This window comes from Bos grunniens, chromosome 5 (assembly GCF_055505025.1).
Source record: "Bos grunniens cultivar Pamir isolate PY7600 chromosome 5, Bosgru_T2T1.0, whole genome shotgun sequence".
In the NCBI taxonomy this organism is placed as follows: Eukaryota; Metazoa; Chordata; class Mammalia; order Artiodactyla; family Bovidae; genus Bos; species Bos grunniens.
Window position 1 is genome coordinate 1137806 of NC_141169.1, and position 18091 is coordinate 1155896.

General features: G+C 41.4%; 1 long non-coding RNA gene across 1 annotated transcript in view; it reads right to left on the minus strand.

The window, feature by feature from the left end:
* Positions 1-10001, minus strand: part of LOC147371237 (uncharacterized) — a 34819-nt gene extending 24818 nt beyond the window's left edge. Inside the window, exon 1 of the long non-coding RNA XR_015163374.1 lies at positions 9746-10001. This is a non-coding gene — a long non-coding RNA (uncharacterized LOC147371237). The remainder of the gene's footprint in view (positions 1-9745) is intronic.
* Positions 10002-18091: the final 8090 nt, after the last annotated feature.

Here is an 18091-nt window from a genome sequence, read left to right on the forward strand (position 1 = left end):
TTTAAAGGTACTATTTCCTCCCTCAGTTGTTTATATAACATATAGTTTAATTTCCCATCTATAATGGTAGTTTTTCATTTGTCACAAGATATAATTCATCCATTTTGAGAAACTTGCATGCTGTTGTCCTAAATTTTATTTAAATATCTGCCACACTTAATAACAAGTTATTTAAATTTTATGATATACATTTTAATCATTCCATGATTCAGCAGATGGTATCTGTGAAAGGTGTAAACTATAAAGAAATCAAAAGATAAGGATTCAAGCCTCTTCCCAACTATGTGAATCACTTAACTTCTCTGAGCTCAGAATTTTCCTTTCTAAAAATTCCACCTCCCTACCAAAGATGGTATATGAGTGAATTATAAAATAATTTACTCTATAAAAGGTAAAGCAACATCAAACTTTAGGTAGTTTTATTACTGAATTACAACATACACAAAGATTTACTTCTATCAACCAATACTGAACTGGCAAACAGAAGATTCTAAAAGTAGTATCAGGACATTTTCCCAACAATGCTTCATCCTTTTAGATAGTACAAAAATTTAGTACATAGATAGAGAAAACGTTTGACCAACAAATGCTTCATTACACACAGTCAGGCTGCAGAGAGGAGTCAACCCTAGAAAGTTACAGCGTGGGATATGAATGATTTCCAGTTAAGAGTTTCTACCAAGTTTCAGAGTCTGATTTGACACTGCCTTTCCTGGGGGCTTCCCTGGTGGCTCGGACAGTAAAGAATCCGCCTGCAATGCTAGAGACATGGGTTCAATCCTTGGGTTGGGAAGATTCCCTGGAGGAGGAAATGGCAACCCACTCCAGTATTCTTGCCTGGAGAATTGTATGGACAAAGGAGCCTGGCAGGCTACAGTCCATGAGGTCGCAGAGAGTTGGATGCAACCTTCACATTCACTTTTTTTCTAGGGACAAAAATATGCATCTTTCTTGGGGCTGGAAGGGTAGGCAGAGTGGAAGGCAGGATTGGTAGGAAAAAAACATATTCTAAAACTATCATACTTCCATTTGGTTTTGTAATGATGCTAAGTCTGCTTTTGTTTTTCTTTCACGGATGTCAAATATTTCTGTTTGAAGTACACAACCTCGGCTGGGAAAACATGAGAAAGTCAGGTCAGAAATTCTCAGAGACCCAGGTTAACAGGACAACTCAAATAGATATTAGGGCCTGTGACAGCTTAGACCTTGAGAACTTGAACCGGCCTGGCTAAAGCAGAGAAAGAAACTGTCCTTTGCGCACTACCAATGACAGGGACCTCTGCATCCCAAGCTTTAATTACTGAGCAGAAAAAACTATTTGGAGAAAGTAAAGCATGGCTCAATCTTCCCAATTTCTCCCCCAAGCATATGGTCTTGAGTAGAAGAAGGGAAAAGGAAAGTCTACAACCTTAGGAATTAGAAACACCAAAGTTACAAGCAACCTCTGCCCCAAACGCTTCATCTCTCTAATACGGAAATCTCTAAATCAGAAATATTTGTTAAAGCTTCTTGGCCTGCCATATTTTTTCCTCCTTCAAGCTGGGCCCAGAAATGTGATGTCTGGCTATGGAAAAGAGATATTAAACAAAGTCATGTATATTTAAGCTTAATTATCATGCAGCATGGTAACAATTATGCATATCATTAAATGTGTCAAATAAGCCCTGAACGCTTTATTTGGCTACAGTATCAAACATCCATAGAAGTTCCATTTTTGTAGTTTGCTCCTTATGCAGCATGTTCATCTGCTTGCAACTTAAAAAAAATTAAAGGGAACATTGCTCCCTACTGAATATGTGTATAACAATGAAAATTTCAAAATTTTCATTTAGACTATTTTTCAAGCAGTATGGGTTCCAAATTTATGGTTCAAAGAAAATGACCATACAAAACTTGAGGAAGAAACAAAGTAATATGGAGTTTTTTAAACTAGATGAGAAACCCCCTTATACTTCTGTCTACTCTATTTTATTTTTCTCTCAGTTATTCTTTTTGCTTCATTTACAAACAATGCTTCTCACAGACTTACAAAAGTGCTTTCCTTTATATACTTTAACATCCCAATTTCCATCTATCAAAACATTTTTGTAAAATTATTGTTAGGTTGGGGTAGCATAAAACTTTAATAACATTAAGACTGTAGCTTATGATTATTAAGATAAATAAGAAAAAACAGTAGAATGCCATGAGACAAGACAAATAGGAACAGTAAAAATATTAAGGAATTCACATTTCTTCCAAATCAGAGGTTCCCTAATTTTAATGTGCAGCAGATTCATAGAAACCCCATAGGTCTAAGAAATCCAAACCTCTGGAAAATGAATGATATACATGCATTCTAACAATTATCTCGGTACTGATCTGTAAGTCATATTTTGAGAAATGCTACCCTAAAATAGAATAACTTAAAACAGTACAGGATATTTGCACATAATTATGTGCTTAGTGAAAGTAATATATAAATGAATTTTTTAAAAAGCAGATAAAGAATACTACCTTAATAGAAAAATGGAAAAAAGACATAAATTTACAAAAGAAATACAAATGGCCAACAAACATATGAAAAGATATTCAACTTTACTAATTAAAAGCATACAAACATGATATATAACATTTTTGCCAATCAGATGAGCAAAGTAAGAATAACAGAACACAGTATAGGAGAGGGTGCAGAAAAAAGAATATATTCAACATTCCAACACTTGGGAATACTTTTTTTTTTTTTTTGGCTGTCCCACATGGCTTGCAGAATTTTAGTTCCCCAAACAAGGACTGAACCCAGGCCAGGGCAGTGAAGTGTCTAACCACTAGACCACCAGGAAATTCTCCATTTTCAAATACTACTGGAGGAAAAGCAAACTAGTTGGTATTTCAAAAAAATAGCTATGAACATCAAAAGCCCTTAAAATGTATATAATTTGATTCAGCAGACCTATTCTACAATTTATTCTAAGAAAGTAAACACAAGTACACATGATGTATAACTGAAATGTTAGTACAAAAACCCAGAGACAATCTGAAAGTCTGCCAATAAGGAATTGGTTAAACTAAGGTACAACCAACACATAATACACTCACTAAAAATGATGAGCAGGATCTGTATATACTGACTTGAAAAGACAGTAACAATACAATAAGTGAAAAATAAAATTTTAAATGGTTTACAAAACAGCATATAGTCTCCCACTTCTGTCAAAAATATACATACATGGAACAGAATAAAACTACCTGAATTGTCTAAAAACACAATATTATAGGAACTTCCCTGGCAATCCAGTGATTAGGACTCCACACTTTTTGTCAGGGAGCTTGAGTTTGATCGCTGGTCAGGGAATTAAGGTCCCACAAGCTGCACAGTGTGGCCAAAAATCAAAAACAAAACAAAAGAGTAGTAAAGTATTATAAATGCTGAAATGTTATTTTAAAATCTGTCGCATGTTATTTGTGTGTGGGAAAATTAAGTGTGCTGAATCTATAAACGTGTGCTGACGATATTACTATTTGAATCAATGATTTCCTGGCTGTTGATTAAATAACAAGCCAAGGGACACAAAAATACCCTACTACAGGTAACAAGAAAAGCAAAAAAAAAATTATGATAAACTTAGAATGGGTCAAAAATTGATTTTCAATACTGAAAAAAATCAGATCACCTCTCAGCTGAACCAAATATTATGCACAGTTAAAAAAAAAAAAAACTTTTGATATATATTCTAAATTGCTTTTCAATGACATAATGAAATAAATGCTTCTAATCAGGATCACTTGAGTACGGATAGCAACATTCCTTTTTCCTACGAGAACCATCCTTGAAGAAGCTGCAAGTTTCAGACAGCAGGACACAGAAGATTGAGGAAACCAGGAAATACTGACAAAATACAGCAACCGATCACATGAAGGTTAAAAGATTTTTTTCTTTTTGACACTGTATCTTTTACTATAGGAATCTGCAGAATCTCAGCTGAATAAAGGGAATTGCTGGAGTAACTGAAGGGAACAGTCTCAGGTGCCAAGGACCAGTAAAAATTAAGGGATTTGGCAACAGTTTTTCATGCCCTAACCCTAAGAAAAGAGACATTCACTTCTTTACAGAGCAATATAAGATATGTGGAAAACTAATTTCCGATTAAGTGACCTGATGACTATTTCATCAGAAAACAAAAAGGACTGGATACATTTAACCCTACACTTTAATTTTTATCAATATGTAACATCAGGAATCTGATATTCCCCAATTTACCAGTTCTCTTTTGATGATAAAAAGTTCAGTTCAGTCACTCTGTCATGTCCGACTCTTGCAACCCCATAAATCGCAGCACGCCAGGCCTCCCTGTCTATCACCAACTCCCAGAGTTTACCCAAACTCATATCCATTGAGTCGGTGATGCCATCCAACCATCTCATCCTCTGTCGTCCCCTCCTCCTCCTACCCCCAATCCCTCCCAGAATCAGGGTCTTTTCCAGTTAGTCAATTCTTCGCATGAGGTAGCCAAAGTATTGGAGTTACAGCTTCAGCATCAGTCCTTCCAATGAACACCCAAGACTGATCTCCTTTAGGATGGACTGGTTGGATCTCCTTGCAGTCCAAGGGACTCTCAAGAGTCTTCTCCAACACTACAGTTCAAAAGCATCAACTCTTCGGCGCTCAGCTTTCTTCACAGTCTAACTCTCACATCCAAACATGACCACTGGAAAAACCCATAGCCTTGAATAAACGGACCTTCATTGGCAAAGTAATGTCTCTGCTTTTGAATATGCTATCTAGATTGGTCATAACTTTCCTTCCAAGGAGTAAGCGTCTTTTAATTTCATGGCTGCAGTCACCATCTGCAGTGATTTTGGAGCCCAGAAAATTAAAGTCTGACACTGTTTCCACTGTTTCCCCATCTATTTCCCATGAAGTGATGGGACCAGATGCCATGATCTTAGTTTTCTGCATGTTGAGCTTTAAGCCAACTTTTTCACTCTCCACTTTCACTTTCATCAAGAGGCTTTTGAGTTCCTCTTCACTTTCTGCCATAAGGGTGGTGTCATCTGCATATCTGAGGTTATTGATAATTGTCCCTGCAATCTTGATTTCAGCTTGTGCTTCTTCCAGCCCAGCGTTTCTCATGATGTACTCTGCATGTAAGTTAAATAAGCAGGGTGACAATATACAGCCATGACGTACTCCTTTTCCTATTTGGAACCAGTCTGTTGTTCCATGTCCAGTTCTGTTTAATTTTTATCAATGTGTAACATCAGGAATCTGATATTCCCCAATTTACCAGTTCTCTTTTGATGTTAAAAAGTAAAAGCCCCTAAAATAAGTTGAGTATTTGTCCTGAAGAACAGCACTAAAGGGGATGCAATCTTGGAGGACTGTCTTCAGAGGCTGGCTAAAAAGCCAGACCCAAAGAACTCAGGTGGGAAAAGCAAGAGACGGCAACTGTGAAGAGGGAAGAAAGCAGGCAGAATCCCAGAAGAGACAATGACAAAAGTGGGCCCTGGGGGCTTGTCAGCAAAGCCCTGCAACAAAAGATGTTAGCAACTCTATTCCAATTCACACTTTCTGTACAGAAAGTGATTCCTTTCATCTTTCTCAGCTTAGATTTACTTATCTGGACACACTATACATGTACGTAACATTTTGCATTTCCAAGTCAGAAATTAAAGGTTGCCTCAAACACACTGGCTACAATGGGAACAGGAGGATATTCTTTTGTCTTCTTTCAGAGTTTTCGAAGACTGCATTATAAGAATTAGCAATCACTACCTCTGAAGCTTCTTCTCTCAAGGAAATTATCATCTTGTTAGACAGCAAAGTACACACTGAGAGCATATCACTGCTCAAAGTGCTAGATTCCTTTTCCTAAAACTCATGTGGGTTTTGGCCTTTTGTTTTCAATATCTTATTTAAAAAATAAATTCATTCTCAGGATACTGTTTTCTGGTTGCTAAAGTGTATATAGCTCCATATTTAATTCATCGGAGAAGGCAATGGCAACCCACTCCAGTACTCTTGCCTGGAAAATCCCATGGGTGGAGGAGCCTGGTAGGCTGTAGTCCATGGGGTCGCACAGAGTCGGACACGACTGAAGTGACTTAGCAGCAGCAGCAGCAGCCTAGTTGTTTTTTCTTAAACTTTATTCACAGCGCATTCCTTGGATCCCCCAAAACTGTTGCTAGTTCTCAGCATAACAGATTGTAACTCAAAGATAGATTCATCATTTCTGATGCAACAGTCAGTTAAAACTAATTTCTAGTCAAAGAGGAGTTGTTACTCTTCAAACATTCATTCCTAACCTTCTGGAAATGCCACTACTAAAAACCTTCACTTCTTTCATCAAGATACTGTGACCCTTCTTCTCCCAAATCTATACTGAACAATTCCTCTCATACATATTTCAAAGTCTTGCTTTTCATTTGCACTACTGCTTTTTTTGGGCAGCTGCAGCTTTAAACGTCTCTAATTCAGAGATTTAGGGGTTTATAATAGTCAGGACATGGAAGCAACCTACATGTCCATCAGCAGGTAAATGGATAAGAAAGCTTTGGTACATATACACAATGGAGTATTACTCAGCCATTAAAAAGAATACATTTGAATCAGTTCTAATGAGGTGGATGAAACTGGAGCCTATTATACAGAGTGAAGTAAGCCAGAAAGAAAAACACCAATATAGTATACTAACGCATATATATGGAATTTAGAAAGATGGTAACAATAACCCTGTATACGAGACAGCAAAAGAGACATAGAACAGTCTTTTGGACTCTGTGGGAGAGGGAGAGGGTGGGACGATTTGGGAGAATGGCATTGAAACATGTATAATATCAAATATGAAACGAGTCACCAGTCCAGGTTCGATGCACGATACTGGATGCTTGGGGCTGATGCACTGGGACGACCCAGAGGGATGGAAAACCAATACAATACTGTAAAGTTAAAAAATAAAAAAAAACTTGAGGCTAACACTGCTCTTCACTGTGGAAGAACGTAAAGATGCAGTAAGAACTGTTTCCTATCACATGTCTCCTGAAAAAAATAAAGTCAACAGCAGTCTAACATCAACAAACCAACATGCTCAGAATAAATTTTCAGTATGAAATCTCGTAGTTTTACTAACACATACGAAATTTAAGTTGGGGAGAGAGATTTTTTGCCTGTCAAGTGGGCAACAGAGGACTTACAGTGATTTTAAAACCCCCCTCTTTGCCCAATGATGACGTGCTCACAACACTGTGCTATACAAAAAAAGAACATGCACTTTACTATTTACCTTCCCCTCAAGCCTCCCTACTTCAAATATCTCAATCATGGCTGGGGATCTCTCTAGAAAAATCCACCTAAATGTTCAAGCACAAAATAAAGCTCAGAGGAATACAGTACCTAAGATGAAAAAAGGGATGAAAGAACCTATAGTCCTTTCTTCCTCTATTAATAGGGCACTGGTAGATTTAGGAGAGATGTAGAGCCAGGGAATATTAGTGGATGAGGAAAAAAAAAAAAAAAAAAAAACGGAGGAGGAGTTAAGAGAAGGTAAGACGACAGGTTTTACTAATTGTTGAGGTCCTTTAATGGACCAGAACGTGGTGGTCTGGAGTCGACAATAAGAAAGTAAAGGAGAGAAAGAGGCTGACAGTCCTTGGTTTACACAGAAAGCCAATAAAGCCCCTGGCATGGGGCTCACTATGTTCACGGAGGCCTCAGGAGCCCTCTCAATGGGGTGAAGGTGCACAGTGCCTTCTCGAGAGGGTCTTAAAAGCCCGGGCAGGAAGGTGAACTCAGAGGGCTTCTGTGATCCAAAGAAACAGCCTGAGAGAGAGAAAGACACGGGGACCAGAGCTCTGATGGAGCAAAGGTGTTTTAATTAACATGGTGCTGGCATACATATTGTCTTACAAGGTAGTTATTCTCAGCAAAGATAAAGATTAAAATTCCAGACTTACAAAACATAGGTGATTCATATTAAAGAGAGAGAGAGTTGTAAACAATCACTTTTACCATATGGTTCACAAGAAGGAAGAGGGTACTTATAGCCGTATAGAGAAACTAATGAAGGAAATGCCTGGATTCCTCAGCCCCCAGGAGAGGCTTGCCTCTCCTCGAATTCCTGACAGATCCAAAACAGTACACAGGAAGCCTCCAGTTAAATGCTTCCTGACAACTAATTACCTTATTTTCCTGAAAGTTTCAAAGCATTTGGGGGGAGGTGGGTAGAGGAGGAACCTGTTATTTCACTAAATAAAAGGCAACACTGTAAGAAGAATTGTATCTCAATTATCTTTTATTCTCAGTTCTATCCTTGCAAGCTTGCCCACTTAAGCTTTTACATCACTTTCCTATCTTATTACCTCTATGTTGTGGTTTGGTACTTCAAACAAACACTTTTTTTTTTTTTTTTTCCTTCTTCTTATGGAGGAAAAAGAAGATACTGATTTGCTTAAAAATACGGATGGGGGGGAAAAAAAAGGGACGGATGGAAAGCATCTTGAGGAGTAAATGGTTCTTAAAAACAGAACTTGGAGAAGGCAATGGCACCCCACTCCAGTATTCTTGCCTGGAAAATCCCATGGATGGAGGAGCCTGGTAGGCTGTAGTCCAACTACGGATTTATCTATCCCTTTTCAGCACACCACTAAAAGCTAAAAGGCGGCTCAAGAGGGAGGTAACATCCCCCTTGTCAAGTCTTTGTTTCCTTGCTCCTGCGGTATTGGCTTTACCAAGTAACCCAATTCCCGTACATAAACATTACAGGTCTCTCCAAACTACTTCTATAAAATAAGATCTTGTTTGACCAACCGTATAGAGCAGTCATTTATTTCTATAGCTGCTGGTCTGCTCTGCTGCTCTGTCTGCCTACACTCGGAAGGGAACCAAAATTTAAAATTTCATTTATTCTGGGCCAAAAGCCAGACCTTTTGTCCTTCCTAGATATTTTCCAACTTCGAGTTGACTCCTCTGCCTAAATTAGTGGCATTTGCTTTTGTTCTTTTAAGAAAGAAAGAAAAAAACACCCCTTTTTCTCTTATTGAGTAAGGCATCTAATTCTGAAAAAGGCCTCTAGGAAGATGTTAAAAATGTCTTGAAATGTTTAACAGCACCTTATTTCAGAGGGTATGGATGAACCTCCCCACGTTACCCCAGGGCAAACACACGGAGCATCCAAGGGGGCAGAGGGGGAAGCCTCGAGGAGGAATATGCAGACTTTGCAAAGCTGATGGGAGGGAGGAGAGGGGACAATTTTCAGGAGTAGAAACGGGAAGCAGTCCAGAAGCCCCGACGCCCCCCGCGCCTCCGCACCCAGCCCTCGGTGCATTGTCCTCCCTGCCAGCGGTCGCGTGCTCCACCCACAGCCCCCAGCGGCCCGGGAGCGCCACACGCCCCCGCGGCGCCGACCGAGCCCCAGGGCTGCGCCTAGCGCGGAGCGCAGGCGCGGGCTCGGGACCGAGAGGGTTAATCCAGTCCGCGCGCATCGGTCCGCCTCAGCGCCCAGCCCCAAACTCGGGCTCCCCCGCCGGCCCGCAGCCCACCCCGAGAAAGCCCCGAGACACCCCTCCACAGCGCGGCGCCCAAGGCTTTTGTTTTGGCGGCGACGAGAATAACGATCCCTGAGGAGGAGGTGCCGCGGCTGCTGGTGGCTCTTTGGCACAGGGTTAGACCGAGGAGCGGGCAGCCGCGGCGGCATATCCTCAGTCCCCACTCCCGAGCTCTTTTCTCGCTGAGCCTGACGGGAAGGGGCCTGCACGACCCGGGGCTCACCTCACACCGCGGGGCCGGGGTCCCAGGGGGCTGAGGCGCCGGCCGGGGGCGGCCTCAGGTCCATGAGGTAAACGGAGCCAGCGAGGACCGCCGGCGTGCGCCTCGGCGGTACAGCGATCTTTGGTGATCGCCGGGGCGCGCAGCCCGGCGCGGGGGGCGAGGAGCATGCGCACGCACGTACGGCGCAGGCGCGCTGCGCACGCTCGACCGAGTGCTCCAATTTTGAGCCCAGCTTTTGGATACCCCTCTGCAGGTTTCGTTGTTCTTTACCTCGCCCCGAGGCTGATGCCTGGCCCTGTCCTGCTGCGGCGGAATCGTTCCAAGCTCTGGAAGCTTTTCTTAAATGCCGTCAGTCCCCTTTGCAAAGCTCTCCCTCCCTTCCCTGCTGAGATAGTGCAGCGACTCTCATCACTCAAGCCTGGAACGCTATTATTGCGAGACCACCAAAACCTGTTTCGAGAACCAGCGTGCCCCATGGGGACCCGGGGATTGGAATTGGTTAAGAGGCGGTTGCTGAGAGTGGTACTGGGTGCAGATAGAGGTAGTCAGCTTTCATATTGCAGAGCTCCAGGGTGAAGCAGCAGAGCAGATACCCTCTTTACCAACACCCACTTTAGTGAGCAGGTGGGGCTTGAGGTTATTGGTGGCATTCCCCATCTTCTGTTCTTTGGGAAATGTTTCTTCTCTCTTTTTCTTCATAAGTAATTTTTTTTTCTACATAAGCTATTTCAGAACTTAAAGATTCCTTAGAAATCATCTAAACCTAGCCTCTCATTATTCAGACGTGGAAAAGAACTGTCCAGAAAGGTTAAAAAGACTTAGCCAAAGCCAGGCAGCGTTTTAACAGCTGGGTCTGGATTCACTCATTCCAAGCCAAAGCTGTTACCTTTGCCTCCATCATTTTACCTACCTTCCTTTCTCTTCCTTTTCCTCCCTTTTCAGCCTAGACTTCACAGGCATCATTTTGTTCTATGGTAGCATACAGGACTTAAAGAAATACTTTGATCTTGTAGCATAGTATGACTGTACTTAACGTTATTCAACTGTACACTTGGTTAAGATGGTGTATTTTAATATAATCTTCTTTCTGAATCTTTGCCACCCCATGTTAGGAGACTGACCAAAAACAGCTATATAATCTGTGGTTTGTCCAAACCCTTGGGACACATCTCTGTGGCATCTTTAATTATAGGCAGCTATTTTATACAAAGAAAAGTGGAAGTGTTAGTCCCTCAGTCGTGTCCGACTCTTTGCGATCCAATGGACTGTAGCCCACCAGGCTCCTCTGTCCATGGACTTCTCCAGGCAAGAATACTGGAGTGGATTGCCATTCCCTTCTCCAGGGGATCTTCCCGACCCTGGGGTGGAACCCAGATCTCCTGCATTGCAGCCAGATTTTTTACTGTTTGAGCCACCAGTGACCATCTTTTTTACAGGTGCTCCCTAAATGATAATAAATACTGAGCTTAGACAGTCATAAATATAGTTTAACATCAGAAGATGAGCTATGGGAATTGCATTATAAAAGGGATCTGAAATGACATTTTCAATTTCATTGATAAATACTAATGCAGTAATACTTTTTTTTTAAAAAAAAAGTAAGGTTGATCCTTAGGCTGATTCTTACCAAGTCATTGTGTCTTGTGGAGCTAACCCTGCCTCTACTGAGGGTGAGTGAAGCAGCTAAGAGCATTTATGAAAATCAGTGTGGACCTGCTTCAGGTACTTCTAGATCCCTTGTACCTTCAGACCCTCTAGAGATGTGCTGCTCTCACATTTTTATGCAATTTACACATGGTCTTGTGAAAACTGTCAGGCATAGAACATATTTTGGCTCCTAGTGGGAGGTGGGAATGATGTAGAAATTATCATTGAATGTATCAACATGATCACATCTCAGAAATAGACCACTGAGTGAAAGAAGCAAACTACAAAGTATGTAAATTATGATAGCTCTTTAAAACAGTCACACTGTTTATAAGGCCAAACATGTATATATAATAAGCATAAAAAGTGAACAAGTAGGCAGCACACTAATTTCATGACAGTGGATGCCTCTAGGCAGGCAGGGTGGGAAATGAGATCTGGGCAGCATGTAAAAGAGGCTTCAACTGTTAATCACACACAGGAAACAAAATGTTAACATGTTAAAAAATCTCTGCAGGGAGAAAAGGGTGTTTCTTAGGCAAGTCTGTAAACTTTTCTTTATGGTTGAAATGTTTCCTTTAAAAATAATGTTGAGGGGCTTCCCTGGTAGTCCAGTAACTAACATTCCACCCTCCCAATGCAGAGGACCTAGGTTTAATCCCTGGTCTGGGAACTAGTGAAAGACAGGGAAGCCTGGCGTGCTGCAGGGTTTCAGAGTCAAACATGACTTAGCGAGTGAAGAACAACTGGGAACTAGATCCCACAAACTTCAGCTAAAGATCAAAGATCTTGTGTGCTGCAACTAAGATCCAGTGCAGCCAAATAAATATTTTTAAAAGGAATTTTTAAAAATTTTAAATGAAAGTAATGTTAAATTTTCAAGGACATTGAGCCAATGTGCTCACCGTGAACACAATGTGAATGGTGGTGTTCATTGGGGGATCAGTAGTCACACTGATGAAGGGCTGAACAAGGAGAGGTCCAGAGGATGCTAGATGAGAGGATCAATGAAAGGGACCTTATTTTCAGGGATAAAAATATTCAGATCTAGCAGGGATAAAGTGTCAGGCTCTCTTTAGTCCCATCTTTCTTTCATTCAATGTTATAACCACCAATAGAAAGTCTTTAATGAGGAGGAACTTCACCGAGACCCAACAGTCTCCAAGAGAGTTGTTAAAACTGGTCTTTTTCTAGATGAACCCATTTTGAAACCATCCATGTTAACTGGTAATACATGGTAATTTAGTATTGCATCTACTTATCTCTCCCAGGCCTCCACCCCTGCAAGAGTCTTTGTTTATTCATTTTACTTACAACCTGATCATAAAACATACAGCCATACTTAAAACCACTGGGCTGGAATTCAGACAACATAAGTTCTAATTTCAATTTGGCCACTTTGATCCTTTGTCAACTCTAAAGAAAGCAGCAACCTCTATGCGCTTTACTTTTCATTTTCTTTTTAAATGGGAGATACACGAATGCTGCCTATTTCAAAACAATGAAACAATATAAACATAGGGTTTACATTTATTTACCTTGGAAGAGAGTACATTTTTATGTATTTTAGAGAACGTGAAATAATGAGAAAAGTCTTCTTTTTTTAATTTGGTTAGCTGCTGCCCATAAGAACTGTTTTACACTTCCCAGATGTCCCTTCTGAAATGTTTTTCTCCAGTATTAGTTTATAGTTCTATCACAGTAGTTATTTCTACATTGCATTTTTGAATCCTCATTAGATTTCTTTTTTATTCTTGCATTCTCACTCTGCCTCTCATTACATGGTAGATGCTTCATAAATTTAATTAATTAAATTAGACCAGATCATAAAATTTCCCAAATTTGGAGTTATCCTTATTCAGGCATGCCATCTGCTGGTTCCCTGGTGTATCTGTTAGTCGGCCTGAATTCCTTAACCCAATAAATTAAAATTCATGTTGAAGCATTGCTGAGTTTGTGTGTTGGGCAATTTTCCCACGTTCTTCCACTTCGTGTGTGCAGGTGCTATTCTTTCACTGAACCTCTCCAGAATTGTTTTTCCTGCAACTTGTTGGCCACTCTAAAAACCCGGAGAAACGGAGTTTACGTTTCAGAACCCTGGAGTGACCAGAACGGAGTGACCAGAACGAAGTAACTGGGCATGCTCAGTAGGTTGGCTTGATTTGAAACATGCTTACGGCTTGAATGGGGGCATTTCATGCTATTTGTTTCAGGACTGGCTGCACCTTCGTCCTAGCATTATATTGAGAGATGGTGGCCTTTCCCACCCTCTGGGCACTCCCACTTTTCCTTTTTGTCCCTGCTCCCAATTTTGAAGCCAGCCCTCTAGGATGTCCCGGCCAATCAAGAGACCACGCATTGTTGCCTAAGAGACCCCGGATGCCAGTGAAAAGATTTATAGGTAGTGATTGGCCTACTGAAAGGGGTGGGGGCTAGACAGAGTCACAGAAACAGGAGCTATGGCAACTCCAGCGATAAAGGCTTGAAGAGAAAGATTTAAAGTGGTGAGAGCAGTGATCACTGCATGAAAAAAATGGAGACTCTTTTGAGAGCTCTTCTCTCAGGTCCTCCTGGGCTTCTCACGAGCCTTGGCAGTGACCCCAGGAATTACATTTTGCTCTGTGTTACCAGTTAAATTACCAGGTGCATCATATATATGAAATTAACAACCAACAAATAATTACTTTTATGCTTATCAAAGCACTGCTACTGCTAAGTCACTTCAGTCGTGTCTGACTCTGTGCAACCCCAGAGACGGCAGCCCACCAGGCTCCCCCGTCCCTGGGATTCTCCAGGCAAGAACACTGGAGTGGGTATCAAAGCACTAGGTCTTTGCACTAGGTCTTTGCATTGTCTTATAGTTTCTCTTTGTTTCCACCTAGTTGAATGTAAGATGAACTCATATTTAAATCTAACCATACCCTATTTCAGAGAAGGAAATGGCAACCCACTCCAGTATTCTTGCTTGGAGAATCCCAGGGACAGGGGAGCCTGGTGGGCTGCCGTCCATGGGGTCGCACAGAGTCGGACACGACTGAAGCGACTTAGCAGCAGCAGCAGTACCCTATTTCCTGATCATTTCCTGGTAATCTCTATTTCCTTCTCTGATGATACTGCAGTGTACAATGGGTGAGCTGTGTATTAGTGGAGAAACTTAACCGTGTTCTGGTCTGTAAACGCCAAATAAAAACCCAATTATCCTGAGTCTAACCCCAATGCTTGGTTCCTAATGTTGAGTTGTACCTTCTTTGCCACTAGCTTTAATCCTTAAACCACCTCACCTCCACTATTGTGTTCATTCATTCCGCTGATTTAGATAAATTTTTATTGAGCACCTACTGTGCACTACTGAGTTTAGGATTCAGGTGAGCACATTCAGAAAACCACATTAGCAGAGAAGCACCAGTTTTGTACCACATTCTCTGATCTGAAGTTCAGTGTGTCTGTACAGATAGTGCATGAAGGGAGAGGAAGGAGGATGAACCAAAAAGGTAAACTCATGGTGTACCTAGATTAGCACGCTAAGGATTCTGTAGCCATTATCGAGTCTCTGAAGGTTTTTGAGCTGAAAAATGACTAACAGACCTTTTAAAAAATACTTCCCTGAATAGAGTAGTGGTTAGCCAAAGTTGGGGAGTAGGGAAATGTGGAGATATTGATCAAAGGGTACAAACCTTCAGTTATAAAATGAATAAGTTCTAGAGACCTTATGTACAGCAGAGTGACTATGTGGTGATGGTGGTGGTAGTTTAGTCGCTAAGTTGTGTCCCACTCTTGCAATCCCGTGGACTGTAGCCCACCAGGTTCCTCTGCCCATGGGATTCTCCAGGCAAGAATACTGGAGTGGGTTCCCATTTACTTCTTCAGAGGATTTTCCTGCCCAGGGATCATGGCGATTATAGTTAATAATAATATATTATATACTTGAAATTTGCTAGAAGAGTAGATCTCAAGGGTAATCACACACACAGAAGTGCACACATGCACACACACCCACACGTGCACACACACAGTAACTATGGGAGGTGATGGATATGTTACATAGTTTGATTGTGGTAAGCATTCCACAGTGTGTACATATATTAAAACATCACCTTAAATATATACATCTTTATTTGTTAAAAAAAAAAGCCCTCTTGTAGTAGACTGTAATCTCCATTATAGTCAAAACTTGTCTTTATACCTGTAATACAGACCTAATAAGTCTTTAGTGAAGTCGTGCAATGGTGACAGTATGAAGGATGGCCTTGAAGATGGGATTGGAGGTATGTAAACACTGGAACTTTACCAGAGGACCTATCCTTGCCTTTAAGCATGACACTAGAAGCACACACTGGGGGTAAGGGCCATAAGCCCTTCTTCTTCCCCTTTATCCAAAGAAAAATTAAAGGGGAACATGCAAGGACAGCCATTAAGGGGGAAAGAGGTCATGAAAAAACAACAGCAAGGTTTGTATGTAGAAGGAGGGAAGGCAACTTGCTTTGTCTTGTAATTTTTTTGTATGTTGTATGAAAGTGTCTGAGTGGTCTATACTGTGAACCAGTGTGGGCATACAGATATGCACACTGCCCATCTTCTAGAGTGGACAGAGGAAAAAATTGTAAAAGGATAATGACAAAAACCAGGGCAGAATACCTCCATTTGCCTGCTTCAGTAAGACTATTACAAAGAGGGCTCTTTTTCTCAGCCAGGCCCATCTCCTGAAAACCAAACTTTATTCAAGTTGATTTGAAAAAAAAGCCTAATTCAAATAATTTCTAGCTCTGAAGAACCAGGAAGAAAAAAAAAAAAAAAAAAAACAATGCAAAACCTTAGGGAGGCCCTGGAAAAGCTACTTTGTCCTAATCAGAAATCGTGCTTACAATCAGTCAGATTGTTTTCTACTCAAACTGGGAAAAGAGAGTTTCTGAGCTTACAACAGAAGTTTTTAACCTGGTATAAGCAAAATGTAATGTTAATACGCATTTTTCTAGGGAGAAGATTCATAGTTTTCATCATATCCTCAAAGAGTCTTATGGCCCTGAAAAAAATAAAAGATTAAAAACAATTGGTTTAAGGAATTCCCTGGTGGTCCAGTGGTTAGGACTCTGTACTTTAATTGCTGAGGGCCAGGGTCAGTCCCTGGTTGGGGACTAAGACTCTGCAAGCCGAGTGGCTTGGCCTAAACAGATTAAAAAAAAATAAAACACACACTCACACACACAAAAAACTTCAATCAGTTTAAATAGAAGAAACATCAAACATGAATAAATAGCAATAAAAAAGGAAATATGTGATTTTTAACTGAGCAGATCTAGACTCAGTGACTGTGCTTTATATATTTGCAGCTTATATTTGCAACCCCATGGACTGTAGCCCACCAGGTTCCTCTGTCCATGGGATTCTCCAGGCAAGAATACTGGAGTGGGCTGCCATGGCCTTCTCCAGAGGATCTTCCTGAGCCAGGGATCAAACCTGCATCTCTTATGTCTCCAGCATTGGCAGGCGGATTCTTTGCCACTAGCACCACCTAGGAAGCCCCTACAAGAAGACTCTAAGAACAGCTTAACAGTCTACTCAGAGCATCTACGGTACTTTGAATGATCACCTTGGGTGTAAAGCAAGGATAAGCCAGCATCAGTTACCTGGCCTAGCTTAGTCTCAAGACTGGGCAGGGGTAGGCCACCTTGATTAAGCAACCCAGAAGACCCTAAACACTGAGGGAAAAGTAATCCCTCATGGAAATTAGAGTGCTTTAAACCAATGAAGGCAGACATAGGGACTTCCCTGGCTGTCCAATGGTTAGAATTGGATCATAAAGAAGGTTGAGCATTGAAAAATTGATGCTTTTTAATTGTGGTACTGGAGAAGACCTTTGAGACTCCCTTGGACAGCAAGGAGATCAAATGAGTCAATTCTAAAGGAAATCAACCCTGAATATTCATTGGAAGGACTGATGCTACAGCTGAAGCTCCACAACTTTGGCCACCTGGTGCGAAAAGCCGACTCCTTGGAAAAGACCCTGATGCTGGGAAAGATTGAAGGCAGGATGAGAAGGAAGGCAAGAGAGGATGAGATGGTTGGATGGCATCGCCAACTCAATGGACATGAGTCTGAGCAAACTCTGGGAGATAGTGAAGGACAGGGAAGGCTGATGTACTTCAGTCCATGGAGTTGCAAAAAGCTGGACACAACTTAGTGACAGAACAACGGCAGTCATGGTTACAAGGGATGTGAGTTCCATCTCCAGGGGGAGAACTGAGATCCCACATGCTGTGAGGCCACAAAAATGAAGGCAGATATATACAGTACTGGGTGCAAGGTATATTTTCCCCAGTGTCAGTTCAGTTCAGTCGCTCAGTCATGTCCGACTCTTTGCGACCCCATGAATCACAGCACACCGGGCCTCCCTGTCCATCACCAACTCCCGGAGTTCACTCAGACTCACATCCATCAAATCAGTGATGCCATCCAGCCATCTCATCCTCTGTCGTCCCCTTCTCCTCCTGCCCCCAATCCCTCCCAGCATCAGAGTCTTTTCCAGTGAGTCAACCCTTTGCATGAGGTGGCCAAAGTAATGGAGTTTCAGCTTCAGCATCATTCCCTCCAAAGAAATTCCAGGGCTGATCTCCTTCAGAATGGACTGGTTGGATCTCCTTGCAGTCCAAGGGACCCTCAAGAGTCTTCTCCAACACCACAGTTCAAAAGCATCAATTCTTC